The following is a 27,920-nucleotide window of genomic DNA, read 5'->3' as shown; positions in this document are numbered from 1 at the left end:
GGTAAGGAGACGTTGAATATTTGGAGTGTCGGAGGTGGAGAGGTGACATTATAGAGGTTTATAAAATCATGAGGTGGTGGATAGGGTGAATAGTGAAGGTCTTTTTCCTGGGATGGGGCATTTCAAAATCAGAGGGCATAAGTTTACGGGGAATGATTTTAAAAGGACTTGAGGGGTAGCCTTTTCACGCAAACGGTGATGTATGTATGGAATGAGTTGCCAGAGGAATTGGTGGAGGCTGGTACAATTGCAACATTTAAAAGGCATCTGGATGGGTATATGAATAGGAAGGGTTTAGGGGGATTTGGGCCAAATGCTGGCAAATGGGACTAGGTCAGCTTAGGTTGTCTGGTCAGCATGGACAAGTTGGACCGAAGGGTCTGATTCGATGACTTCATGACTTATATTATACAGCTTTCCTTGAAAACAGTGGCAACCCTCTTGTTATTTATCCACCTGGCTCTGCACTGTTTTGTTAGCTTTTATCTGGTAATGACTTGAAATAAAATCGAAGGCTTCAGTGACAGAAGTACCCATCCAATACTAAACTAAGGCAGAATGATGCAGCCCTTTCCCTTTCATTCCCCTCCCTGACACCACAAATACCTGCAGTCTGAGAATAGAGGGCTACAGCAATATGGAGAGACCAAGAGGGCTAATTCCAGTCAATATAATGTACATGCAAGGCAGAAAACTCATAATAAAGGCAATAGTATATTTTCTTCTAAATTGGGTATTTCAGAAACAAGTAAAAATATTTCTCAACCCAGCTCATCTGATGCCTTCCAATGGCCTCTGCTACTGAGAAATAGCAATAGATGCATGGGAATGCCACCTCTTGCAAACTCCCCTCTAAGTGGCATGGTATTTTGAAAGATGTCAGTGGTACTTGACTGTCCCTGCATTAAAATCCTGCAACATCCTTCGTCAGGAGAATAGATATTCCCACACTGCATGGACTGCAGCAGTTCCAGGTGTGGCTTTCTACCACCCAGGACAATTAGAGATAAGCAATAAATGTGTACATCCAGTAAAAGAATAAAGCAAAAGTGTTATCGAAGAATTAGTTTTTGCCAACAGTTCTCGGTATTATATAGTGTTGCTATGAGAACAAAATCTAATGTGTCCAGACACCTGTCCATAGACACATGCATAAGAGTTGTAAGAGATTTCATGCCAGTTGCGGAATGTGAAAGAGGGGGTGCTACAAACACTAGTTGCCAGCCAATGGTGATACTTACTACACGTACACCTAGACTACACCTCCTCCCACCCTACCCCTGTAAAAACTCCATCCCATATTCCCAATTCCTTCGTCTCCGCCGCATCTGCTCCCAGGAGGACCAGTTCCAATACCGTACAGCCCAGATGGCCTCCTTCTTCAAGGACCGCAGATTCCCCCCAGACGTGATCGACGATGCCCTCCACTGCATTTCCTCCTCTTCCCGCTCCTCCGCCCCTGAGCCCCGCCCCTCCAATTGCCACCAGGACAGAACCCCACTGGTTCTCACCTACCACCCCACCAACCTCCGTATACAGCCTATCATCCGCCGTCATTTCCGCCACCTCCAAACGGACCCCACCACCAGGGATATATTTCCCTCCCCTCCCCTATCAGCATTCCGAAAAGACCACTCCCTCCGTGACTCCCTCGTCAGGTCCACACCCCCTACCAACCCAACCTCCACTCCCGGCACCTTCCCTTGCAACCGCAGGAAATGCAAAACTTGCGCCCACACCTCCTCCCTTACTTCTCTCCAAGGCCCCAAGGGATCCTTCCATATCCGCCACAAATTCACCTGCACCTCAACACACATCATCTATTGCATCCGCTGCACCCGATGTGGCCTCCTCTATATTGGGGAGACAGGCCGCCTACTTGCGGAACGTTTCAGAGAACACCTCTGGGACACACAACCAACCTAACCACCCCGTGGCTCAACACTTCAGCTCCCCCTCCCACTCCACCAAGGACATGCAGATCCTTGGACTCCTCCATCGCCAGACGATAACAACACGACGGTTGGAGGAAGACCGCCTCATCTTCCGCCTGGGAACCCTCCAACCACAAGGGATGAACTCAGATTTCTCCAGTTTCCTCATTGCCCCTCCCCCCACCCTGTCTCAGTCAAATCCCTCGAATTCGGCACCGCCTTCCTAACCTGCAATCTTCTTCCTGACCACTCCGGCCTATCACCCTCCCCTTGACCTCCTTCCACCTATCGCATCTCCATCGCCCCTCCCCCAAGTCCCTCCTCCCTACCTTTTATCTTAGCCTGCTGGACACACTTTCCTTATTCCTGAAGAAGGGCTTATGCCTGAAAATTCGAAACTCCTGTTCCTTGGATGCTGCCTGACCTGCTGCGCTTTTCCAGCAACACATTTTCAGCAATGGTGATACTTAAACAACTGTACATGCAGTTTTCTGTCCTCGTCTGATAATTATCTTAGTTTCAGAGGTCTCTTCCTTGTTTGCAAATACCTCCATGATTTCACTCCTCCTTACCTCTGTAAATTCCCTCAACTCGACAATTCTCAGTGAAATCTGAGCTCCTCCAGTTTACACATGGCTCTATTGACGTTAGGAGCTTCAGTTGCATAAGTCCTAAGATTTGTTATTCCCATCCAAAACATCACCGTTTAAAAATGTTTCTAACCATATTCTAAGCAACTTATGAATCACCTTTCATAATTTCCCTTCTGCATCTTAGTCAAAAATATATTTGTGAAGTTCCTTGATGTAGTTTAGTGCTTCTCAGGTGCTGTATTAAATGCAGTTGTTGAGGTATTGATGACATATTGGAGTCCTCATGGCCTGTTTTGAGCTCTTGTTGACCTCTGACTCTTGGAAGCAAAGTTGGTCAGACCAAGACTATTGAGTGTAAAATGGAATTAATTTGTTTTTGGAAAGAAAATTATTTTTTTTTCATGCAAATATTTTATTTCAAAACTATGCCTTCTTTGGTCAACCTCTTGATTTTCCCCAATATATTCTTGGCCTGGCTCCTTCCTCATTGGAAATGAGAGGAGAGAGGGCTGCACCTCAGGAAGAGTTGCCAACTCCAACTGGACATATTGCTGGACCAACTCATGACTGTCTACCTCCAATCTACTCTTTAGCTGCCAAACAAGTCTATCCTCATGCCACCTGCGTCCCTGGACCAACTGTAAAGCAGCAAGTTTCTCTTTTGTCAAGGGGATGATACTTGACCGTCAGTCAAATAACCTTTCTTCCCACATCCAGTAATTTTATGATAAATCTTAAGACACTTCATTATTCACTTCGAGGCATCATGTTCAAAGGATTGTGGGTGGTGGTTTATTTGGAGTGTGGAAGTGGTACCTGGACTAATTTGTTTTGCAGGGGTCACAAAAAGGACATAGGGACTTCTTGGCATTCATGTGACCTAAGCAAATTGTTTGGATCTGTTTACTGGAAATCACATGCCTAGGTTTATAGCTTTGTTTTTAGTTTAGTTGACGTCCATCCTGCTGAGATTGTGAAGCTACTGAACTTGTTCTCTGCCTTTTGGAGAGTCCGGAGGCAGTTGTGGAAAAACTAATGCAGATATTTTCCAGAAAAGCTTCTGAGTTCTCAACGAATTCTGAACATAGAACATCAGCAAAGGTCCCAGTGACAACTACCTATACTTAATGGCACCCATCCATGTGTGACACCCATTACGATTCCATGAGATGTTATTACTGGATAAGTTAGTAGCCAGTCAGGGACCTCGCTTGATAATCAACTTTGTTTTGATTTTAATGAAGCAGCCTCTCACTAAACTATAAGTTGTATACAGTTATGTTCCACAGTCTTCACAAGATTTAAAAAAACTATCCAAAATGATTCATAACTAGGTGAATCTTTTAAATTCTGTTTTAAGTACTGGGGTTAGAAAGAGAGAGGGGCTCCTCCATCCTCACTCACAACAGGTAAATAGAAATGGGCAAAGATTTTTTTTAAAATAGAATTGTTTTAAATGTTAATATGATTTTGCTGCAAGGTGACTTGCAACAACACCCTAAAGATGGACCCATCATTTCTGGAGATTCAAAGGGGAAATGATTAGGATTTTATTCCCAACTGGACTTATGTTTGAACCACCTAGTTTTCTATCCATCAAACCTGATCTTTTGAACATCTCTGAATTTAACTAATTCACCACTGGTGGACTAGCTTTCAACCATCCAAGTCATAAAATTTCCTCCTTCAAACACTTAATTTTCCTATCTCACTTTCAAGACACATCCCTTTGATGAAGATTTTGTTCATCTGCTAGAATGTGTTCTGATATGGTTTGGTTTCATATTTTGTGATAGTTCCAACAAAGTGTCTTGGGACAGTTGATTACACTAAGAATGTTGCAGAAGTACAAGCTGTTGATGAACGTAGCTGGAAAGAGACAACATTTGCAACTTGAACAAGGTTTTGTTTCCTCTGAGTTTCCTAACGCTAGTTATGATTTGTTTTCAGCAAAAAGACACTAATTGGATGAAGCTTGATGGTCAGTCAGTTTTTTTAAAAAGATTGTCCGTTGGCTGTGTGGCTGGTACTGGCTCGGCCAGCACTGATTGCCCATTGCAGTTAAGAATCAACTGTATTGCTGCAAGTCTAGAGCCACATATAGGCCAGACCATGCAAGGACAACAGATTTCCCTCCCTAAAAGATATTAGGGAACCAGATAGGTTTTATGACAAATGACTGTGGTTACTTGGTTTCCACTATGTTGGTTTTTAATTCCAGATTTTTTTTATTGAATTCAAATTCCCAATGTCAGCCTCGATGAGATCTGCACCCAGGTCACCAGAAGGTTAGCTTAGGCCCTCTGAATTTCTAGGCAAGACCACCAATTCTTTATCTCTTGCAATGTTTTTCTTTATCGATGGGTACAAGCCCCGCTTTGAGTTGCAAATGTTCCCAACTGTTGCAGTCCAGTTATGTTCACCATCAACAGCTTATAGTTCCAAAACATTCTTCTGGACTGAATTTGTTCGCAATTTTCCTTGCAATCACACACTTTGGGGCACTTTGGACAAGGATCAAATGATATGAAGCAGATTGATGTAAGGAGGTATTAGGGCAGTTCAGAGAGTGAAGAGAAACACTCAAAGGAAAATTGCGACAATTTCTTTTTTAATTGATGAATCTATGACTTTCCTTTAGTGTTGCGTGTGACAATGTCCTCAAAATTAATCTTCCATTCCTGGAGACTGTACAATTGACTCTGGTAAGTTTAGCTGTGGAGCTCAAAATCACAATGCTTCGGCTGGATCTGAATAAGATCCATTGTGAAAGCTCATCAAACTCCGACACTTACCACAGACACAAGGTACAGTGATTGGAATGAAGCTTGTGACTGTGATACAAATGACTTCATTCGAAATTTGCATCAAGTCCAGATTCTTTTGATTCAGGAAGACTAATCTTTGAGCTCAATGTTTCCACTAGGTGCCAGTAAAGACCCATAAAATTGGACCCAGGTAGCGATCTCCCAGTCTCAAAAACTCAGAGATGCAAATAAAATCCAGGTGAGCAAATAAGGAGCAACATATTGTCATTTTAGTTTATGTCAGGGCTTGCAAATTTGCATGGTAATTTTGAATATACCAGTTAATAGGATAATGCAAGTTGAGCTGCGATAGACTTGCTTAGTGACAACATTCTAAATAGCCTTATTGTTTCTGCTTCAGTCTGTAGTTCTTTCTTTGTCAAAAAGTGTCGTGTGGGAAAGCACAACTGGTCAGGCAGCATCCAAGGAGCAGGAGAGTCGGGGGTGGGGTGGTGCAAGGGGTCTGAGAGATAAATGGGAGGGGGTGGGGCTGGGAGGAAGATAGCTGAGAATGTGATAGGGAGATGAAGGTGGGGGTGATGGTGATAGGTCAGAGTGGAGGGTGGAGCGGAATAGGTAGGGAGGGAGATGGCTAGGTAGGACAGTTCAAGAGGGTGGTGCTAAGTTGGAAGGTTGGACCTGGGATGAAGTGAGGTGAGGCTGAAAATGTGTTGCTGGTTAAAGCACAGCAGGTTAGGCAGCATCCAAGGAATAGGAAATTCGACGTTTCGGCACGATTCCTGATGAAGGGCTTATGCCCGAAACGTCGAATTTCCTATTCCTTGGATGCTGCCTAACCTGCTGTGCTTTAACCAGCAACACATTTTCAGCTGTGATCTCCAGCATCTGCAGACCTCATTTTTTACCATGAAGTGAGGTGAGATGAGGGGAGGGGAGATGAGGAAAGTAGTGAAGTCGATACTGATCCCATGTGGTTGGATGGTCCCAAGGTGAGGTGTACTTCCTGCAGGTGTCAGGTGGCTAGGATCTGGCAGAAGATGCGGCCCAGGATTTGCATGCCCTTAGCAGAGTGGGCGGGCCAGTTGAATTGATTGGCCACAGGGCAATAGAGTTGATTGGTGCATGTGTCCTGGAGATTTCTCTGAAGCATTAGGTACTGGTGCACTGATACTCCAACACTATGTTATCTTTTGTGCCTGTGAGATCCCATTGGAAGTTCTCCAGGTTTACTGCACAGAGGTGATGGTAGCTGAGGATGCATGACCAGGTATGCTAAGAATCCAAGAAGTGTGTTCTAGCATAGCTGTTCGGTTAGTTATATATTATTTTCTTCCAACAAGAGAGAATGTAACCATTCCTCCTTGACCTAAAACAATGGAACTTCCTTCGTTGGATCCCTTGAGTTCGAAAAGTGTGCGCTGGAAAAGCACAGCAGGTCAGGCAGCATCCGGGAAGCAGGAGAGTCAATGTTTTGAGCATAAGCCCTTCGTTAGGCTTATGCCCGTAATGTCGATTCTCCTGCTCCTCGGAAGCTGCCTGACCTGCTGTGCTTTTCCAGCACCACATTCTTGACTTTGATCTCCAGCATCTGCCATCCTCACTAACATCCTTGGGGTTACCATTGACCAGAAGCTGAACTGGACTAGCCATATAAATGTTGTGGCTACGAGAGCAGGTCAGAAGCTTGAAAACTTGCCTGCCTAAGGTCTGTCCACCATCGACAAAGTCAGGGGTGGGATGGAATATTCCTCACTTGCCTGGATGGTGCAGCTCCAACAACACTCAAGAAACTTGACACCATTCAGGACAAAGAAGCCTGCTTGATTTGGCACTACATCCACTCCCTCCACCACCAACACCCAGTAACAGCAGTGTGTGCCATCTACAGGATACCTTGCAGAAATTTACCAAGGCTGCTTCTACAGTACTTTCCAAACCCACAAGTGTTACCATCTGGATGGACAAGGGTAGAAAAGTAGGATGGCATACTTTCTTGCCTAAAGAAAGTTGGTGAACCAGATGCATTTTAACAATAATAAGTTAAGTTTGCCATAAGTTTCATGGCACCGTGACTAAGCCTAACTTTATATTCCATATTTATTCATGGAATTTAAATTCCACCAGCTTCATGACCCAGAGCATTAGTTGGGATTTTGGATATTGTGACTACACCACCTTCTCTAACGTAAGGTAAAATAAACATTGACTTCAATACTATCCTTCTGCTGATCTCAGTAGAACAGTATCGTTTAGCGTCCACTTTAAAAAGAATGTCAAGGATTTTGAGAGGGACCTGGTATCAAAAATGAGGGACTCTGGTTTAGTAGAGAAAGAAGAGAAATGGGACTGTTCTTGGAGTGGAGATGATTAAAAATGTTTCTGAGCTGATTGTTGTATCCTGAAGTATAATGGTGGAACAGAAACTTTCAAAAGGAATTGGATAAATTATTGAAGGGGACTAATTTCAGGAGGTGGGGAAAAATGAGGGAATGAAACTAATTAGATAGCTCTTTCAAAGCACCAGGCTAGCTGATGGGCTGAATGACTTCCCTTTTTCCTGGCTAAATTTATGAGCATCCTTTATTAGCAATCTGTACATCTCCTTTATGACTATGACCACCGATTGATTAAACTGTGGAAAGAGGAGGAAGAAGTTCTGACTTGGCTGGAAAAATTCTACCCTTTACAAATTGCTCATTTCCTTTCGTGGTGGCAAATGTTCACACTGTCTTTTCCCACTTGGAGTTATTGCCAGGTCAGTGTTTGGCAGGATAAGATGGGTTTTACTGACGTCATTGGAAGAAAGCTTAGAGTGGACAACAAGTGATTCACGCAGAGAGAAAGAAGGAAATCCTGCCCCTCCAAAAGAACAGGATTAAAGATGACGGCAAAATGTGTGGACAGAATCACAGAATTGTTACAGTGCAGAATGAGGCCATTCAACCGATCGTGCCTGCACTAGTTCTGTTAGTCAAGCCCCTACTTTGTCCCCATGTCCCTGCACACCATATCTATTCAAATAACTATCCAATACCCTGCTTGAATGCCCCAGCTGTACCTGCCTCCAGCACATTTCTAGGCAGCACATACCCTAACCCATCACTGGGTGAAAAATGTTTTTCTCACCTCACCTTTGCTTCGTTAGGAGTGAGATGAGCAGTGAGCCGGTGGAATTCTCTGCAACAGAAAGAGTTTGTACCAAAACATTGAATGGCAGAGCACGCTCGAAGGGCCGATTGGCCTATTCCCGCTTCTATATTCCATGTTTCTGTATGATCACGGTTCTGTGCATATGAAGAGGAAGCACCGAAGATTGATTTTTTTCACTCGCATCTCGCACTGAGAATGAGTTTGGGGAAGGCAGGAGCAGATTGTGAATGTTTGCCTTAGCAATCCCAGCTGCCAATAGTACAGCACAGCTTTCATCACAGCATGGGCACCTCAGTCATTGACAACTACCTCATAGCAGAGCATAACCTCAGAAAGCTGAGGATATGGGAGGTGCACACCCACAGAAGGTCCTACTCTCAGCAGAGTGAATGCTACATGGTGCAGGAGCAGTATGTGGGATGGCCTTAGATTCACCAGAGAAGGGTACTAGCTAAGCCAGTAAGATCGAGGTGAACAGTCCACCATCAGCGAGGGGGCCACAGTGTGGCAGAGACAATCATCACTTCAACTCTGCCAAAAGGGATCCTCAGGCTACTCACTCAGTAGGATTCTGATTTGTGGAAAACTGACTCACAGACACTAAAATTTGCTGAAAGTGAGTTTTATTTTTATTAATTTGTGTATGTAATCATGAAGTGTGATCCTTCAATCTGCTTTCTCGTAATATAATCAAAATACAGCAGATGCTGAAGATTTAAAACCAACTCAGAAAATGCTGACAAAACTCAACAGGTCATAGAGTCATAGAGATGTACAGTATGGAAAGCGACCCTTCTGTCCAACCTGTCCATGCCGACCAGATATCCCAATCCAATCTAGTCCCACCTGCCAGCACCCGGCCCATATCCCTCCAAGCCCTTCCTGTTCATATACCCATTTAGTGGTATCTGTGGAGAGTGAAATGTTTTCAAGTCCAATATGACTGTACTTCAAGTCTCTCCATATGTTCTAAGGCAGAATCATATTGAAATGTTAACCATGTTTCTGTCTCCACAGATGCTGCCACACCTGTTGAGGTTCAGCAGCCTTTTGTGTGTTTGTTTTCATTTTGTGTCATCTCTTCTCATGTGCCACCTTATTAATTCCTCCAGATTTTGAGGGAGAGGCATAAATATTTGAATAATGAGTTAAAAATCTCATAATACCAGGTTATAATCCAACAGGTTTATTTGGAAGCACTAGCTTTCCGAGCACTGTTTCTTCAACTGGTTGTATAAGACACAGAATTTATTGCAAAAGTTTACAGTGTGATGTAACTGAAATTATATATTGAAAAAGACCTGGATTGTTTGTTAAGTCTCTCATCTTTTAGAATGACCATGTTGGTTTCAGTTCTTTCATACGTAAATCATATAACGTTTTTAAAGTTACATTCTCAAGTGAAGAATTGGTGTCATGTCGGCCCAAATAATGTATTTAAGGTGTGAGGTGCCCTGTGTGAGACTGTATGCCATAATCGTCAGACTGATTCTAATCTAAAAAACGGATCTACAGACTCTTACATGGATTCATGCAGTTTTTGAACAAAGTAACATGTAATTCTGCAAGTACAAATTCACCCCACAAACGTTTATGTGTATGTGTGCATGTGGGTGTGCACGTGTGTATATTGGGGGGGCGGGGGGTGAACTTATGAGTGTCTGTGAGAGAGTGTAAAGGGGTCTGTCAGAGGGTGCATGTGTGTGTGTGAGTGTGGGAGTATATGTATGAGTGTATAAGAGAGAGCTTGTGTCTGTATGTGTGTACGTAGGAGTGTGTGTCTGTGTGTGTGTGTCAAGACCAGCAATAAAGTCCAGCCGTCATTGCTTGAGAAGGTGTTGGTAAGTCAAATTCTCGAACCATTTTGCCACAGATGGTGTAGGATTTCTCAGGAGGAGTGTTCCAGGATTTAGAACTCATGAACATGAACAGTGGCAGATCTACGTCAGGATACTGTGTTAGCTTAAAGGGGAACTTGCAGCTCGTGGTATTCCAGTGTATCTTCGTTTTTTTGTGGGATGTGGGTGTCACTGGCTGGGCCCAGCATTTATTTCCAGTCCCTAGTTGCCCTTGAGAAAGTGGGGGTGAGCTGCCTTCTTGAACTGCTGCAGTGGGCTGATCCACAATGCCATGAGGGAGGGGATTCCAGGATATTGACCTAGCGACAGTGAAAGAATGATGATTCATTTCCAAGTTAGAATGGTGAGTGACTTGGAGGGGAACCTGAAGGTGGTGGTGTTCCCATGTATCTGCTGCCCTTTTTCTTCATGATGGAAGTGATCATGAGTTTGGAAAGTGCTGTCTGAGGATCTTTGATGAATTTCTGCAGTGCATCTTGGAGATAGTACACACTGCAGCTACTGAGTGTCAGTGGTGGAGGGAGTGGATGCTTAGAGGGGTAGATGCTTAAAGATCCTTATTGAATTGCTGCCCTTGTTTCCTATGTGTGATAGAGTATACAGGTTTGGAAAGCTTGGTGAGAGTTGTACTGTTAACTTGTAGAAGACTCTCATTAATGCCACCATGCGTTGGTAGTGGAGGGAGTGAATGTTTAAGGTGTTGATCAGTTGGTCTGTTTTGTCTTGGGTTCTGTTAAGTTTCTTGAGCATTGCTGCAGCGGTCCCCATCCAGACTTGTGCCTTATCGATAGTGACCAGGATTTCGGGAGTTCGGAGATAAGTTACTAACGCCAAATTCTCACATCTGACTCCCTCATGAACATACAATATTTGTGCGATTGATCCAGTGAGGTTTCTGATCAACGGGACCTCTTGTATGGAGCTACATTGTTGGCAAGAAATGTTTTTGAGATGATTGCTTCTTGACTACCCCAAAGATTCTCTAAACTACCAAAGGCCAACGAAGACTCACATTCCATAATGTGAGGACATCCTGAAGGACTTTCCCATCAATTACGTGGTTTGGAAGTGTAGATACTGTTGTGATGTTGGAAATGTCACAGTGGATTTGTGCTCAGGAAGCTTCCACAAAGAGTAACGCGATAATGACCAGGTCAGCTGCTCGTTTCAGTGATTATGACTGAGTGAGAAACGTTAACCAGGGCTCTCCAGACAACACTCGCGCTCTTCTTCGTGGTAGTACAACAGGCTTTGACAGAGTAAACAGGGTAATCAAAGCAGAATGCACTGAAGAAACTCTGCAGATTTGGCAGCATCTGTAGAAATTGAAACATTGTTAACATTTGAAGTCCAGTATAACTTTTCTTCAAAACCGGAGTAGTCAGTGTCTTGGTTTCATGTCTCATGCTAAAGGTAGCATGCTGGGTAGGCAAAAATTCTCTAAAGAACCTCAGTGTTTCAGCTCAGTTGACAGGAATAATGACAATGGCCTCTATGACTTTAATTACCTCTCAAGTGCTTGTCTATAGATACTGTAGGGACCTGGGGTTTGATTTTAGCCTCACTGTGGGGAGTTTGCACATCCTCTCCGTGTCTGTGTGGACTTCCTCCGGGTGCTCTGCCTTCCTCCCACAGTCCAAAGATGTGCAGGTTAGGACGATTGGCCATGCTAAGTTGTTATTTAGCAAACAGGGATCCATAGGTAAGTGGTTTAGCCATAATAGGGTGGGGGCTGGGTCTGAGTGGTATGCTCTTCTGAGGGTCAATGCACTCTTGATGGCAGCCTCTCTCTGCACTGCAGGGACTGTATGATTCTATGAGTTAAAAGTTCCATTGATCTTGGAGCTCAGGCATCAATTAGAATGAAACAAAGAGCTGTGGTTCCTGGAGATCTGAAACAAACAAAAACAGAAATTACTGCAGAAATTCAGCACGTCTGGCAGCATCTGTGCAGAGAAAACAGAGGTAACATTTCAAGTCCAGAATGTTCTGGCAAAGGGTCACTTGAAATGTTAACTTTGGTCTGAGTCTCTGACAAGACTGAAACAGAGTCTCTGCAGCAATGTTGGCTGGAGTATCATTTGTTGTGTTGTGTGTATGATTTGTTGTAGTGTTGTTAGGTTCTGCTGCCTGCACAAGGGTGTAAGGAGCTGTACATCTATTCTTTGCATGATTTACGTATCAAGTCTGCTGAACAAGGCCAGTGCAGAGTAACTTCTGTAATTGGAAGCAGACCTGCTATGTCTCACCTGCATTGGCTGTGTGCCATTGCATTTTGGAACAGGTTGTTAAAATAACTGCACTGCAAAGCTCCTGTGCTGTCATCTGGTTTAACTCTTTGTTGTCTTGTTCAATTCAAATTTGGCTTTCAACCATGAGACTAATGGATCATCCGGGAGATTCACTTCCTACTGTAGTCCAGGAGATCTAATGGATCAACCATGAGAGTAATGGATCATCCGGGAGATCTACTTCCTACTGCAGTCCAGGTCCGAGGTGTACAAGTCGGGTGACCCTAACCAATATAGGAAATCCAAGTATAACCTTTGTAAGGCCATCAGAGCCCCAAGAAGCAATACCAGCTTATGGCAAGGCTGACACAATGTAACAGGTGACAAAGCAAAGTTGGACAGAATCTCAGGCAGCAAAACGTCCCGGCCCAATAAGCTCAATGCATTCTATGCCGGCACTGAGCAGTACGTCTTTGAAACGATGTCACCTATCCCAGCAGCCTCAGATGCACCTGAACCCATGGTCACCACCATAGACATTAGACCAGCCTGTTGACAGTGAATCCATGGAAAACGACTGGTTTGGATGGAGTCTCTGGCCTTGCCCTCAGATCCTGTGTGGATCAGCTGGTGAGGACATTTTTAACCTCTCCTTGCTTCGATCTGAAGTCCCCACCTGCTTCGAGAAGACTACATCATCCCTCTGACAAAGAATCAAGCAGCATTCTTCAATAACCATTGCCCATTGGCTCTGACCTCCATCATTATAAAGGGCTTCAAGAGGTGAGGCATGGCTCATACCAACTCCCACCTCCCAGATTGCCTTGATCCTTTGCAAGTTACTGACCTGGACAACTGTTCTATAGCAGATACCATCTCCTTGGCCCCACACTCATCCCTGGAACAACTGGATGACAAGGATATCCAACTGTAGCTCCTTCTTATTGACTACAGTTCTGCCTTCAACAGCATTATTCCAAACAAATTCTGATACTAAAACATCACAGTTCCTCCCTCTGGAACTGGATCTTCGACTTCCTGATCATTACATTGAGTAGGTAACAACACTGCCTCAACACCTATGCACCACAAAGCTGTGTATTCAGCCCCCACTGTATTCCTGATGACTGTGTGGCCAAATTCCACCCCAACTCCATTTACAAATTTGCTGGCAACACCACCGTTGTAGGTGAGATCTCAAACAATGACGAGGCAGAAAACAGGAAAGGAATTGAGTGCCTAATGTCATGGTGTAAAGACAACAATGTCAGCAAACCAGAGGAGATGCTTATTGACGAGGAAATAAGGTGGAATGTATGCTCCTATCAACATCAATTGTGCTGAGGTGGAGGGAGGTTGAGAGTGGCAAGTTCCTGGGACTGATAATCACCAACAATCTGTCCTGGCCCACCTGTGCCAACACGCTGGTCAAGAAAGCACAATAATGCCTCTACTTCCTCAGGATGCTAAGGAAATTCAGCATGTTGACAAAGACTCTTACCAATTTTTACAGATACACCATAGAAAGCATTCCATCTGGAAAGAGTGTGGTATGGCAACTGCTCTTCCCAAGATGGCGGACAGTTATCAACACAGCCCAGTCCATCATGCAAATAACCTTCTATCCATTGACTTCACCGGTTACTTTCTCAAGGCCATAGAAAGTAACCAACATAATCAAAGACCCCCTCCTACCCTGGTTGTACTCTCTCCCACCGGACAGAAGATGAAAAGTTTGAATCGTGTGGATTCAAGAACAGCTCCTTCCCCACTGTTTTCAGATTTTTTTAATAGGTATTTTTATTAAACTTTTTTCTTTCTTTACAAAGCCATAAAAAAGGAAATAAATTACAACACCAACAAACATTATTCTGTATACATATAACAACAAAAAAAGCAAAAAAGAAACACAACAGCAACAAACAATACAACCAAAACCCAACTCTACCCATTTGCAAAACAGACAAATCAATAAAAGTAGTTAATGAATAAATAAACAAGCCAAACAGCTCAGTGCAACAAAACATTAGCTCTTGACCTCCGAGAGCACCAAGTAGTGCACACAAAATATTCAAAAGTTTTTCTTTAAGGACATAGAGTACACTAAATCAGAATGCCATAACTACACGAAGGCCTGAGTTAAAATGGCAGATAAATCTACATCCATCCAGAAAGGGCTGTCACATCTTGTACAAATTTTCTGTTTTCTGGTGCACTATATTTGTAAAAAGGTCCAGAGGAATATGTTCCATAATAAGCCTATGCCAATCCAACAGACCGGGGGGAGTTTCAGAAACCCAACATATTAAAATATTTTTGCTAGCGCAGAACGTGAGGATATTAAAATGATTTTTCCCATGGCCAAAGAGGGCATATTGAATACACCCAAGAGGAGAGATATTGGGTCCATCTTAACCTCGGCCTCGAGACCCTCTCAATAACCCCTGCCACAGAACTCCAAAATGAACAGAGCCTGTGGCAAGAGTACAAACAATGAGTGAGAGTACCGATGTTTATCTTACACTTAGGACAAAAGCGGGGATTCTCCCACCTGAAACATTAAGAGACGGCCTGGGGCCCAATGGACCCTATGCAAAATCTTTACCTGCATGGCATGGGTCCTGTTACAAATCGAGATCTTCCTTGCATTCTCGCAAATGTCCCCCCATGCCTCCATAGAAAGTTCAACCCCTAATTCCCTCTCTCAAATCCTGCAAAGCTACTCAATGTCTCCTGAAGGATCAGTCCCCAGTATCTGATAAAGTATACTAGCAGAGAGAGTACTTTTAACATCAAGTACCCTCTTGTCCATAATAAATCTGCAGGGATTGGTCAAGAGAGTGGTCCCTTTCTGAATAAAATCCCTGACCTGAAAAAAGTGGAAAAGGTCTTTGTTTCCAGACTTTTGAATGGACCTCTCAAACGTAAATTCTGATCTCGCTCTCTGCACCTTCTCAGGAGCTGTAAAACTGTATTCCGCACTCTGTTCTGTTGCTCTGATGTAATTTGTATGGTATGATCTGTCTGTACAGTATGCAAAACATCTTTCACTGTATCCCAGTACATGTGACAACAATCAATCAATCAAATGGACAATTTGATATTTTTCCACATGTGACAACAATAAACCAAATCAAATAATATGAGTTAGTGAGACATGGCTAAAACGCTTAGCCTTACATTTGACTCTCCTTGTTTTTAACATATTTTTGACTGTCCTCCTTATTTTTAATGACTTGGCAGAAAGCTTTTGATCTACGGGAAGAGAAATGACTTTCAACTAGATAGCATTTTTCACGACCACTGGGCTAAACATTTTTACAGTCAATTCATGAACTTTTGAAATGCAATTTTTTTTAAGATTAGATTACCTACAGTATGGAAACAGACCCTTTGGCCCAACAAGTCCACACCGACCCTCCAAAGAGCAACCCACCCAGACCCATTCCACTACATTCACCCCTGACTAACACTACAGGCAATTTAGCATGTCCAATTCACCTAACCTGCACATCTTTTGACTGTGGAGGAAACCGGAGCACCCGGACGAAACTCACGCAGACACTGGGAGAACGTGCAAACTCCACACAGACAGTTGCCCGAGGTGGGAATTGAACCCGGGTCTCTGGCGGTATGAGGCAGCAGTGCTAACCACTGAGCCACTGTACTGCCCTTATGCTGTCATAATGTGGAAATCATAACATTTGCACAAAGTAAACTCCAGTAAACACAGATGTGATAATGACTGTTTTCGTGATGTTTGTTTGGTGAATAAATATTATGCAGGAGCCCATGGGATAACACTCCTCCCCTTTTTCATTACAGTGCTGTGACATCTTTTACATTCACAAAAGAGACAGGAGAAGATGTCGATTTCACATTGCCTCTGAGAGATGGCACAATTACTCTGAGGTTTGTGCCTGAGATTCAGTTTGATAAAGAAGTCCGCAGTACCCACAGCCATCCATGTTAACATTAGTGGGTTGTTTGTGAAGCTCCTTATGTACTGTCTGTAGGATTCCAAGTGCTTCAGTCTATTTTAGCCAGGAATCAAGGTGCTTTGTTACCCGGAAGAAGGTTTGCTTGAGTCTATCTGACACAAATTCTTGTTTATTCTGACAGTTGTCATGATTTAATGATTACTTTGCGAGGTTTGGCCTGGGTGGGATGTTTTTTTTCCCTATATCTCTGTGTAATCAGCCTGCACAAATAGCTCAGCCAACTTCTCAACTTCCTGCTTCAATTTTGGCAGAAGCTTAGATTTCTGTGTCCCCTACGTTACTGCCTTAAGAGTTTTTCCACAAGTATGATTCAGAGGTTGCCAATTTGTCTGTATTCTGTCGTTATACTTATCTCCCAGCTTCTGAATGAAATGCCAGGTGGGGGGTCTGAAACAGCAATTTGAAAATTATTTTCTTTGAAAAGGAATGAAATGCGAAAGAGATTGAAACACAATCCAAATTTACTGTTCAATCAATATCTGTGTAAGAAAAGAAAGGCTTGCATTTATGTGGAATAGGATGTGATTTTTTTTTGTCAAAAGAAATGAACAATGTGAAAGCTTTTTGCACTGAAATTACAGCAGGAAAGTCATCATCAGATCTGCTTCAAACTGACTTCTGCAGCAGTGTGTGAAGGTTTGACAATGCTGTTGATTTGGGAGCCTGAAATGACCGCAAGTATCTAAATGACTCTAAAAGAACATGTCAATTTCAGTGATATCAACATCCCAATTTGGACTGAAAATGTGACATTTCTCTCTGGCCTGGTTCATAAAACAGTAAGAACGAGAGAGAATGAATTTTGCATTTTTCATTATCTCTTGATGTTGCAGAATATTTCACAGTCGATCGTGTTCAGTTATTGTTGGAGAGAACACAGCAGTTGGCCAGTGCGCAGCAGGACAGCAACACACTGTCTGTCCTGATATATTCAATGATGGCCACATTACAATGACTCTCAATTATTGATTACATAGTATTGGTCAGCAAGAAGGTGATTTTAGGGCAAAAATGCTCACTACATTTTAGGAAGAATGTGATAGCACTCACTTGAGAAGATGAAGAAGAGATGTACTGGAGCAGTTCCAGGGCTGGGGTATTTTATCAACAAGGTTAGATTGGAGAAATTGGAGGTTACTTCCCATTAAGTAAAGGAGGTTCAGGAGAAGCTTGATAGAAATGAATGAGATTGCAACAGGTTTGGGGAAGGCAGACCAAAACAGTTGTTCCTATTGGCTGACAGGGACTCTGGACGCAGATTTTAGTTGCCCTTGAGAAGGTGGTGGTGAGTTTCCTTCTTGAACCACAGCTGTCCACCTGTTGATCCATAATGACCTTAGGGAGGGAATTCCAGGATTTTGACCCAGCGACAGTGAAGAAATGCTAATGTATTTCCAAGTCAGGATGGTGAGTGGCTTGGAGGGAAACTTGCAGATGGCGGTGTTCCTGAGTATCTGCTGCCTTTCCCCTCCTAGATAGAAGTGATTGGAGGTTTGGAAGGTGCTGTCTGAGAACCTTTGGTGAAATTCTGCAGGGCAATTTGTAGATGATACATACTGTTGCTGCTGAGTGTTGGTGGTAATGGAGGGAGTGATGCTTGTGGATGTGGTTCCAAACAAATGGACTACTTTGTCCTGAATGGACAAGCCTCTGAAGTGTTGTTGGAGCTGCACAACACTCAGTGATGGAAGATGACGAATGATTTCAGATAGAAATTGGACAGGTGTGGAGGAAAGTAAACATGTAAAGCTACAGGAACAAAGTGATGGAATGGAATTGACTGGACTTTTCAATAGAGAATCATCATTGGATGATGTGGACTCTCTATACTAGTGATTCTAATGACTCTGTGCATTTGTCTAAATTCCACAGGTCTTGTGGTCAAATTGCACCACCAGTGACTTGTGGAACAGGGACCTGTTTTAAAAGCTCAATGAGCTCACTACAATTCTTCAGGGAAGAGAATCTGTCACCCTTGATTGACCTATAGAACATTCTTGGTCCCATTGCGCTGATATGGTGGCACATTGGCTCTGTGATTAGCACTGCTGCCTCATAGTGCCAGGGACCTGGATTCAATTCCAGCCTCAGGCAATTGTCTGTGTGGAGTTTGCACATCCTCGCTGTATCTGCATGGGTTTTCTCTGGGGTGTCCAGTTCCCTCCTCCAATCCAAAGATGTGCAGATTAGAGTGAATGGGCAATTTAGCATGGCCAATAGTGTTCAGGGATATATAGTTTAGGTGCATTAGTCAGAGGTAACTGTAGAGTAGTAGGGGAATGGATTTGGGTGGGTTACTCTTCGGACGGTCGGTGTGGACTTGCCAGGCTGAAGGGCCTGTTTTCACACTGTAGGGATTCTTCTAAATAAAGAATATTTACTGTGTTTGTTGAGATAAGTAAAATATAAAACCTCTTACTGTGGCTCTCTCTTACTACAACATTTTATCAGAGATGAGAGAGAAAGTTTATGTGACATGGCATTCATTTCCTTTGGTCATATACATTGTACCTGATTGGCATATCACACAATTAGAATTAACCACTTCTGCTTCCGTCCACACACAACTTCTGCACCACATGGTTGTCCCCGAGTTTCGGGGTAATGGCGTTATGAATGAATCAGGGTGGATTGTAAAGCTGCCTTGTCACCATCTTATAGAGGTTTATAAAACATGAGGGCATAGAGAAGGTGAATGACAGCTGTCCTTTCTCTAGGGTGAGGGATTTAGGTTTAGAGTTTGTTTTAGATGTAGATTTTATTGTCACATATACTCAAGTACAGGAGTACAGTGAAAAATGTATAATGTTGCTGTACATGGCCCCATCGTAGGTACCTAGGTACAAAATAACTTAGGTACAAAGTTTAGGAGAAATGAGAGTTAAAAAGTTAACCATTACTTCATAAAATAATAGAAAAATAAAGGAATAAGTAATAGTTTAAATTAAAGTCTTTCATAGTTTAAACTAGGAAAATAAAGGAACAACTTAAAACTTCAACAGTCTTTGATGGTTTCAAGACTGGAGGCATATTTTTAAGGTGAGAGGAGAGAAATTTTAAAAAGACATGGGGGGCAAATTTTTTAAACAGTGGGTTTGGAATGAGCTTCCAGGGGAAGTGGTAGATGTGGATACAGTTACAATGTTTATAGGAAATTTGTATCAGTATATGCATATGAAATATTTGGAGGAATATGGGCCAGATATTGGCAGGTGGGACTCGTTTAGTTTGGGATTATAGTCAGCATGGACCGGTTGGACCGAAGGGTCTGTTTCTATGCTGCATGACTCTCTGACTCACATCCTGAAAACAATCACAGACAAAAATGTCATGCCATAAGGAATAATGGGTGTGACTTCAATTGTGATATTGGAGAACTTCCCTACATCCCACATCATTGTGGAGTACTGAAAGCTCACCTCAAGTCCCACAGGGTGCTGACACTCTCTTACTCTGTCAGCCTGTTCCCCCTTCAGTCAAAGCAAAACACTAGGAGACACAGTATGATTTTACCTCCTTCATCTTTATTTCAGGCCCTGGAGGGAGAGAGAATGATCGCACATGTGCACAGAGACATGAGTTTACACTCTTCTCTGGAACAGCAGTTTATCAATGAACTATATAATCATTTTACAGGGAGGAGCCTGCAGACAAAGCAACATACATATTTATTGGGTGACCATTCCAATCAGTGAGCATCAATAGTAAGGATTAAGCCATCTGCTGTTACACAATGAATGTTCTTAACTGGCTCCACATAATGAATACTTTTCATCTTGTTAAACTGACGCTACATATTGAATGCTACCTCATCTTGTTCAATGGCTCTGCATAATGAATGCTTTCCCATCTTGTTAACCTATTACCCTTGTCTCCAGCACCCCATTGTTAACTGCAGGTTCTTATCTGATCTGAGTCATGCTAAGCCGAACCCCTTGTTTCACAAAACTCAGAACCTAACTCTTTCCCTGCCTGCTTATACCCTATACACATTCTCATTCCCTCCTTTTACCATCTCATGATAACCACGTTGATGGAACTTCCAGCTTTCATAAGATTCTGACAGCCAGTATTTAAGTAAGTTATTGATATACAACCTGCAGTGATTATAACAACAGAAATTACTAGTTCATTACAGTAAATAAAATTTGAACAACCCTCTCAGTGGAAGAAAAAAATTCACCTGTAAAGTTTTAAAATCCACAGTCCTTAGTGACCACGCCATCCTCCTCAAGTTAAGTGGAAACGAGCCAGGTCTCCAAAGTTTCCTTCAGTAAAGTCTAATCTGAAAACAAAATTCAGTCTGTCCTTGCACACCACTCCATGAAGAATTCTGAATTCTTGGATCAGGGCAGTTTAGTGCCTCACAAAGCCGATGAGACTTCCATCCTTCCAGAACTGCTTCAGATGGAAGATACCAGCACATCTGACCGTGCAGTGTAGCAGTTGCAGCTGCAGGCTAGGTGAACACAGCATTCTTTGCTACGCCTGCTTCCGCTCTGCTGTTAAATGTAACAAAGCCAATTGGCTGTTGTGGTGTTAGCTTGAACAGTGAACCATCATATCCCTTAAATGATCGAAAGAGAAGGTAAAGCTCACGTGGTTCAACATCTATAGGAAGGCTACTGACAAAAAGTATACTGAACGCCTCTTCACTGTCATTAGCTTCTTCACTTTTCATGCTCATATCCAAGGAGCTGATTGAATCCATTGGATCAGATTGTGGAGGGGTGGGCCGTGGCCCAAAGGCCTGCTTTACCTGTGAATGGAGAAACTCTAGAGATGATATTAGCTGCTCAAATATCTTTGTATTTCCTCTCTCATTCCTTCCTTGCCCAGGTGGGTATCAGTATGAAGACAGTCACACATTTAACTATACTAAATTATGTCTGTCTATTTTAACGTTCTCAGTCATCTTGAAGTCTGTTACTCTGTTCACTATTTATGACATTGTCTAGTTTTACACAATCCATAAACTTCTCAATTGTACTGCCTAAACAATTCAGTGAATTATAAACAACAATCAAATGGTCCTAAAATCAAACCTTCGGGAAACCCCATTCAGGTTATTCAAGAATTATTTTCCTTTAACAAATTGATACTTGGCTAAAGTAAAGTTGTCAGGAAAAATACTGCAAAAGTCTGGAACAGGAAGAAAACACCAAAATGTTTTTGTACTTTAACAATTGAAGAGCCCATTTCAGTTCAGATTTAAATCTCAAATATTCATGGGAAACAAATATTGAACACTTTAAAATATGTTCTCCAAATGAAACTTCCCAAATAAAACAGTCAGAATTACAGTGGCAGCTTTGGTAGAGATCAACATTTTTTTTTGAATTTGCAATATGAAGGGGGCCAATGAAGTCTTAACAATAATTAACAGAATTTAAGCAGCTCAGCCTCAAATTCTGATATTCTCTAGAAAATCTTAACAAAACATCAAACTCAAAATGCACTCTTCTTTTTGTAAACACTCTGCACAGCAGCAAAGATATTTTAATACAAAACTCTCATCTGGCTAAACTGACTCAACAGTTTTTTTAAACAGGTATTGTAGAATTTCAAACAAATCAGGGGCTCAAGGCACTCAATCAATTTGTTTTGAGGTTACAAGTTTGATAATTTTAAAAAGACATAATGTTGTACAATTTCAATGGCAAAACAAGATCTGACCCGTTACCTAGCCCACAAAACATATTGAGATCCTGATTCAAACAGGGCAAAACAGTGACTTAAAAAGTTTTTCTGAACCAATAGTTCAACAAACCACATTTTTTAAGCAACACCCTCAGCATAGCACAATTTACATTGAAACTTTCCTTTTTCAACCCAAGTATTAGTAGAACCTTAATGTCAGCATTTCTTGCTTTGTTTCCCATCTTCTCACTGAAATTACACTGATAAAAAGAGAAAGCCCTCACAGCGGACCACGTGGCATTGCAATCCAAGCCACTCTCTTCCCCCAGAACAAAGACTTACAGAGCCTCAAATTTCACCACAAGGGGACTTTAACCCCTTTGTCACTTTACTCCTCATGGGGGGTTGAAACCTATTTAAACACAGAGAACCCGAACCCCACTTAAACGCAGTAAGCTTGAATCCCAATTAAACATAGAAAGCCTGAACCTCAATTAAACACAGAAAACCAGACATCTAATTAACACAGAGAGCTCAAACCTCGCTTAAACACAAAGAGCTCGAAGCTCAGCACAGTGTAGAGAACTTGAACCTCAAATCAACCCACCTAGTAGAGTTGAATCCCAGAACCATGCAGAGGACTCAAACCTCAATCACACCCACCCCAGGGGACTCGAATCCCAGTACCGGGCAGAGGACTCAAACCTCAATCACACCCACCCCAGGGGACTCGAATCCCAGTGCTGGGCAGAGGACTCAAACCTCAACCACACACCCCTCTCCCCTCAATGCAGCGCAGACCACTCGAACCTCTGCCTGCCAGTGCGATTGCGAAACTGTGTCTCTCGACTGAACAAATGACCATTCGAGGAATCCACAGAATGGAGAGCAATTGAGTGAGGGGCCATCTCCAGCACACAGGAAGTTTGAAAAGGACCAAGGTTTAAAATCTTACCTTGTGAGCCCATTGGTCTCGAGACACTGATGTTCCAGGCGGCCACTGACCCTGTCTGATTGTGACTATCAGTTTGGATCCTGCTGACTGCACCAAAATTATCATCACATTCCCCTTTCAGTCAAAGCAGAACACTCAAAGACACAGTATGGTTTTACCTCCTTCATCTTTATTCCAGGCCCTGGAGGGAGAGAGAATGATCGCACATGTGCACAGAGACATGAGTTTACACTCTTCTCTGGAACAGCAGTTTCTCAATGAATTTTATATAGTCATTTTTCAAGGAGGAACATCCAGATAAGGCAGCATACATATTGATTGGGTGACAATTATAGTCAGTGAGCATCAATAATAAGGATTAAGCCATCTGCTGTTACACAATGAATGTTCTTAACCTTAACTGGCTTCACATAATGAATACTTTTCATCTTGTTGAACTGACGTTACATACTGAATGTTTCCAAGATTGTTTAATGGCTCTGCATAATGAATGCTTTTCGACCTTGTTAACCCATTACCCTTGTCTTCAGCACCCCATTGTTAACTGAAAGTTCTTATCTGATCTGAGTCATGCTCAGCTGAGCTTCTTGTTTTGCAAAATTCAGAACTTAACTCTTTCCCTGCCTGTTTATATCCCACACAAATTCTCAGACTAGGTTAAATCTACCCCAAGGAGAAAGTGAGGACTGCAGAAGCTGGAGATCAGAGTCAAAAGGTGTCGCACTGGAAAAGCACAGCAGGTTAGGCAGCATCTGAGGAGCAGGAGAGTCGACATTTTGAGCATAAGCTCTTCATTAGGAATGTGGGGGCGGGCGGGGGGGTGAGGGTGGGGGGGGGACTGAGCAATAAATGGGAGGAAGTGGAGCTGGGGGGAGGTTGCTGGAACAGCGATTGGTAGATAGGGGTGGGGGGGTGATTGTGATAGGTCGGAGTGAAGGGTGGAGCAGATAGGGTGGGAAGAAAGATGGGTAGGTAGGATAGTCCAAGAAGGTGGTGCCAAGTTGGAGGGTTTGATCTGAAATAAGGTGGGAGAGATGTGAAGGGGAAACTGACAAAATCGACAGTGATCCCATGTGTTTGGAGGGTCCCAAGATGGAAGATGAGGCATTCTTCCTCCGGGCGTCGGGGAGCTAGATTTTGGCGGTGGACGAGGCCCAAGACTTGTATGTCCTTGGCGGAGTGGGAGGGGGGAGTTGAAGTGGTCGGCCACAGGGTAGTGGAGTTTATTGGTGCATGTTCTCCGAAACATTCCACATATTCGGGTCCTGTCTCCCCAGTATGGAGGAGACGACGTTGAGAGCAACGGACACAGTAGATGAGTTGCTTGGAGTTGCAGGAAAATCTCTGCTGAATGTGGAAGGATCCTTTGGGGCCTTGGATGAAGGTGAGGGGGGAGTTGTGGGCACGGGTTTTACACCTCTTGTGGTGGCAAGGGAAGGTGCCAGGAGTGGAAGGTGGGTTGCTGGGGGGGTGTGGACCTAATGAGGGAGTCACAGAGGGAATGGTCTCTGCAAAATTCTGTTAAGGGTGGGGTGGGAAATATATCTCAGGTGGTGGGGTCTGACTGTAGGTGGCGGAAATGGCAGATGATTATGTATTGTATCTGTAGGTTGGTGGGATGGAAAGTGAGGACTGGTGGCTTCTTTCCTTGTTGTGATTGGAGGGGTGGAGGTCAAGGGCAGAGGTGCGGGAAGTGGAGGAGATGCACTAGAGGGCATTGTTGACCACATGGGAGGGGAAATTGTGGTGCTTCAAGAAACCTACACCAAGACTAAAATACCCACCTGGAATCAATGGTACACTGGATAACTCTCTGACTCCAGGCCTGGATGATAATAAGGGTGTGTACATTAAGCAGGATAAAAACCATCAATGATTTCCTGATGTGGTGTTAGAAACATAGGAAATTAGCAACAAGTGTAGGCCATTCTGCCCCTCCAGCCTGCTCTACATTCATCGAGATCATGGCTGATCTATGGGCTAACTCCATATACCTCTGTTTGCCCCATATCCTTTAATACCCTTGCTTGAACATTAACAACTTATCCAGAATCTACTACTGTTTGTGGAAGAGAGTTCCAGACCTCTACCACCCTTAGTTTGTAGAAGTGTTTCCTAACATCTCTCCTGAACGGAGTGGTCCTAAATCTCAGACTATGCTCGCTTGTTCTCGAACCTCTAATGTGTGGAAATGGTTTATCTGCTCTGTTTTTTCTTGTTAATATCTTGAAGACTTCAATCAGAGGCAATACATTCCTAGTTACTCACTGCAAGAAAGTGTTTTTTTTTCTCACATCAATCTTGCTTGATTTGAAAATCACTTCAAATCTATATCCTCTCATTTTTGTTCCTTTCATAAACAGGACTGTTTCTCCTGATCTACTCTATTCTGTCCACATGTGATTTTGAAAACCTCTATCAGATCTCCTCTCAGCGTTCCTCTCTCTGAGCACAGCAGTCCCGACCTTGCTAACCTATCCTCAGGCCTGCAGTTTCTCATTCTTGAAGGTTCTTATTCCTCCACCAAAGAAAATAGCTTCTCTGTAGCGTCGCGCAAAATCCTTCAAATTTTTTGTAGCATTAAACAAGCCCTTAATCTTCTAAACTAACTACACCCTATCTTTGTGCCACTTGTCCTCAGAATTTCACCCTTTAATCCCTAAGTACCCTCTTGCTCAGTCTATTTGGACCTTTTCCAAAGTTGATCTCTCTTTCCTGCAGTTTGTGACCATCATAGCAGTACTTTAAGTAAGGTCTGGTGGAATCCTCTTGCCAGCAACAATGCTCAACATGGCCCCTCATTTAATGTCAGTTGCAAACTTGGATTACAAACTCTCTATCCTTCATCTAAGTCATTAGTGAACATGGCAAAGCGCTGAGGTTTCACAGCAGATGACCTAGGAAGCCTCTCATCATATGCACTCTCTTTGTTCTTCCATTGACTCCCATTTCCCTTCCCAGATTGGTATGAATCCATCCAGCCCACAGTAGAGGCATTCTTTGCTGGCTGTAAGAGTTACAAATTAGATGGGCATTGACATTCCCCAATTTGGTTTCTCATGAGAGCCGTCCATGTCCACTGCACATGATCAATTGGCATTCATTGCCAGTACATATCAGAGGGAGCATGAAGATAGGAAATTTCGAGACATCTGACCAGTTGTGAAGAAGGCTTGTTGAGCTTTATTCAGATTATTTATCTTGTCTTTTGATTTATTCGTTCAAGAGAGGTTAGCAACATAGATAGGCTAATGTTTATTGTGCATCCCTAATGGACAGGTGGTGAACCACCTTCTTGAATCATAGCAATCTATTGCTGTGTAAGCACATCTTGGAGCACTGTTTGGATTTTGGCCACAAGTACTGCAGCTAAGTGGATACCTGGGAGCTCTTATCACCAGTAGCTTGAATGTCTTTGTGATGCTTGATTATGGGAACAACACAGTTGAGCCAAAACTGACTCACACCCATTAAACACACTCATGAGCTTTCTGTTAACATTCTTACTTACTCTGTCAATAGCCTCCACCCTCCCCCTAGGTAACACACTAATTATACATCTCTGAAGGGACAGGAGAAAGTTATTCAATTCCTCGAACCTTTCAATTAGATTGTAATTGATCTGGTTTCCAAGTTCCCTTTACCCACCTTGGTTTCATACCTTCCTGCAACAAATGACTATCAATCTCAGTTTTGATATTTTCAGTTCACACACCAATCACAACAGCTGTTTAAGGGTGTTCCAGATTCTCATGAGGCTTAGTGTGAAAATTACACCTGGGTTGCCTTATCTCATCCAAAGTTCTGCTCTTTATCATAAAATCAATCAACTCTCACACTGAAAGATATCAATCAGGAAGGATAAGACAGTCAGAGCTGCACTTCCGCAGAAAGAGGGGTGATCTTCAAGATTATGAACAGGTTGTACTTGATAAATTTGGAGATGTTTTCACTGACAAGAACTATGAAACATAACTATTTGATTCAATAATAAATTAATGATGGGATTCAGAACACACTCTTCTACTCAGATGGCAGAATATGGAAATCACGACATCAGGGAATAGTTCAGGCAAATAGCATAATTACATTTATGGGGAATATCGGGAATAGGGGCAGGAGTTGGCCAAATCAGCCTATTAAACCTGGTCTGCCATTCAAACATCTATCTCCAAGCCACTTTTCCCACAATTCCCATATCCCTTGCAATCATTAGAATCCAAAATCTATTGATTTCTGTCTTGGGTTCAAGCAATGATCAAACTTCTACAACTCACTGGAGTTGAGAATGACAACATTTCATCACCCTCGGAGTGAATAATTATTTTCTTTAACTCAATATCAAATGGCCAACCTTTTATTTAACTCTATGTTGCTTGGGGGTAGACTCAGCATCCAGGACAAATATCCGATCCATATGTCTTCTGTCACACGCTGTGAGAGTTTGTGGATTTCAGAAGAACACTTCTCATTTTTCGAAATTCTAGAAGCTCCAGATTCAGCTTCTTCAATTGTTCTTGATGAAATAATTCTGTCATGCCTGGGATGAGTCTGGTAAAACCCTTGGGTCAATGTTTTATTGTCCCTATCAAAATGAACAAGTACCAGCTCTAGAAATACTAGAGATAGCTGATGCTCATTGGAGCGTATATTTTGGACTGGCTTGCCTTTGGAGGGAAGTGCGTCCTGTGGGAGGTGAAGTGCCTTACTTCCCCTCTCCAAATCTAACACCCTTCCTCTTTCTTCCCTCTCCCATATATTTATTATTGTTCAACTACTCCAAGCAGGA

General features: G+C 42.8%; 1 protein-coding gene across 1 annotated transcript in view; it reads left to right on the top strand.

Moving 5' to 3' along the window:
* The window catches only part of prkar2aa (protein kinase, cAMP-dependent, regulatory, type II, alpha A), a 324,960-nt gene that overhangs the window by 53,224 nt on the left and 243,816 nt on the right, over nucleotides 1-27,920 (top strand). The window lies entirely within an intron of this gene.

The sequence above is a fragment of the Hemiscyllium ocellatum genome, chromosome 14, assembly GCF_020745735.1.
Source record: "Hemiscyllium ocellatum isolate sHemOce1 chromosome 14, sHemOce1.pat.X.cur, whole genome shotgun sequence".
NCBI classification, from domain to species: domain Eukaryota; kingdom Metazoa; phylum Chordata; class Chondrichthyes; order Orectolobiformes; family Hemiscylliidae; genus Hemiscyllium; species Hemiscyllium ocellatum.
Note: the sequence above shows the minus strand (reverse complement) of the source record. Positions and strands in the feature narration are given on the sequence as shown.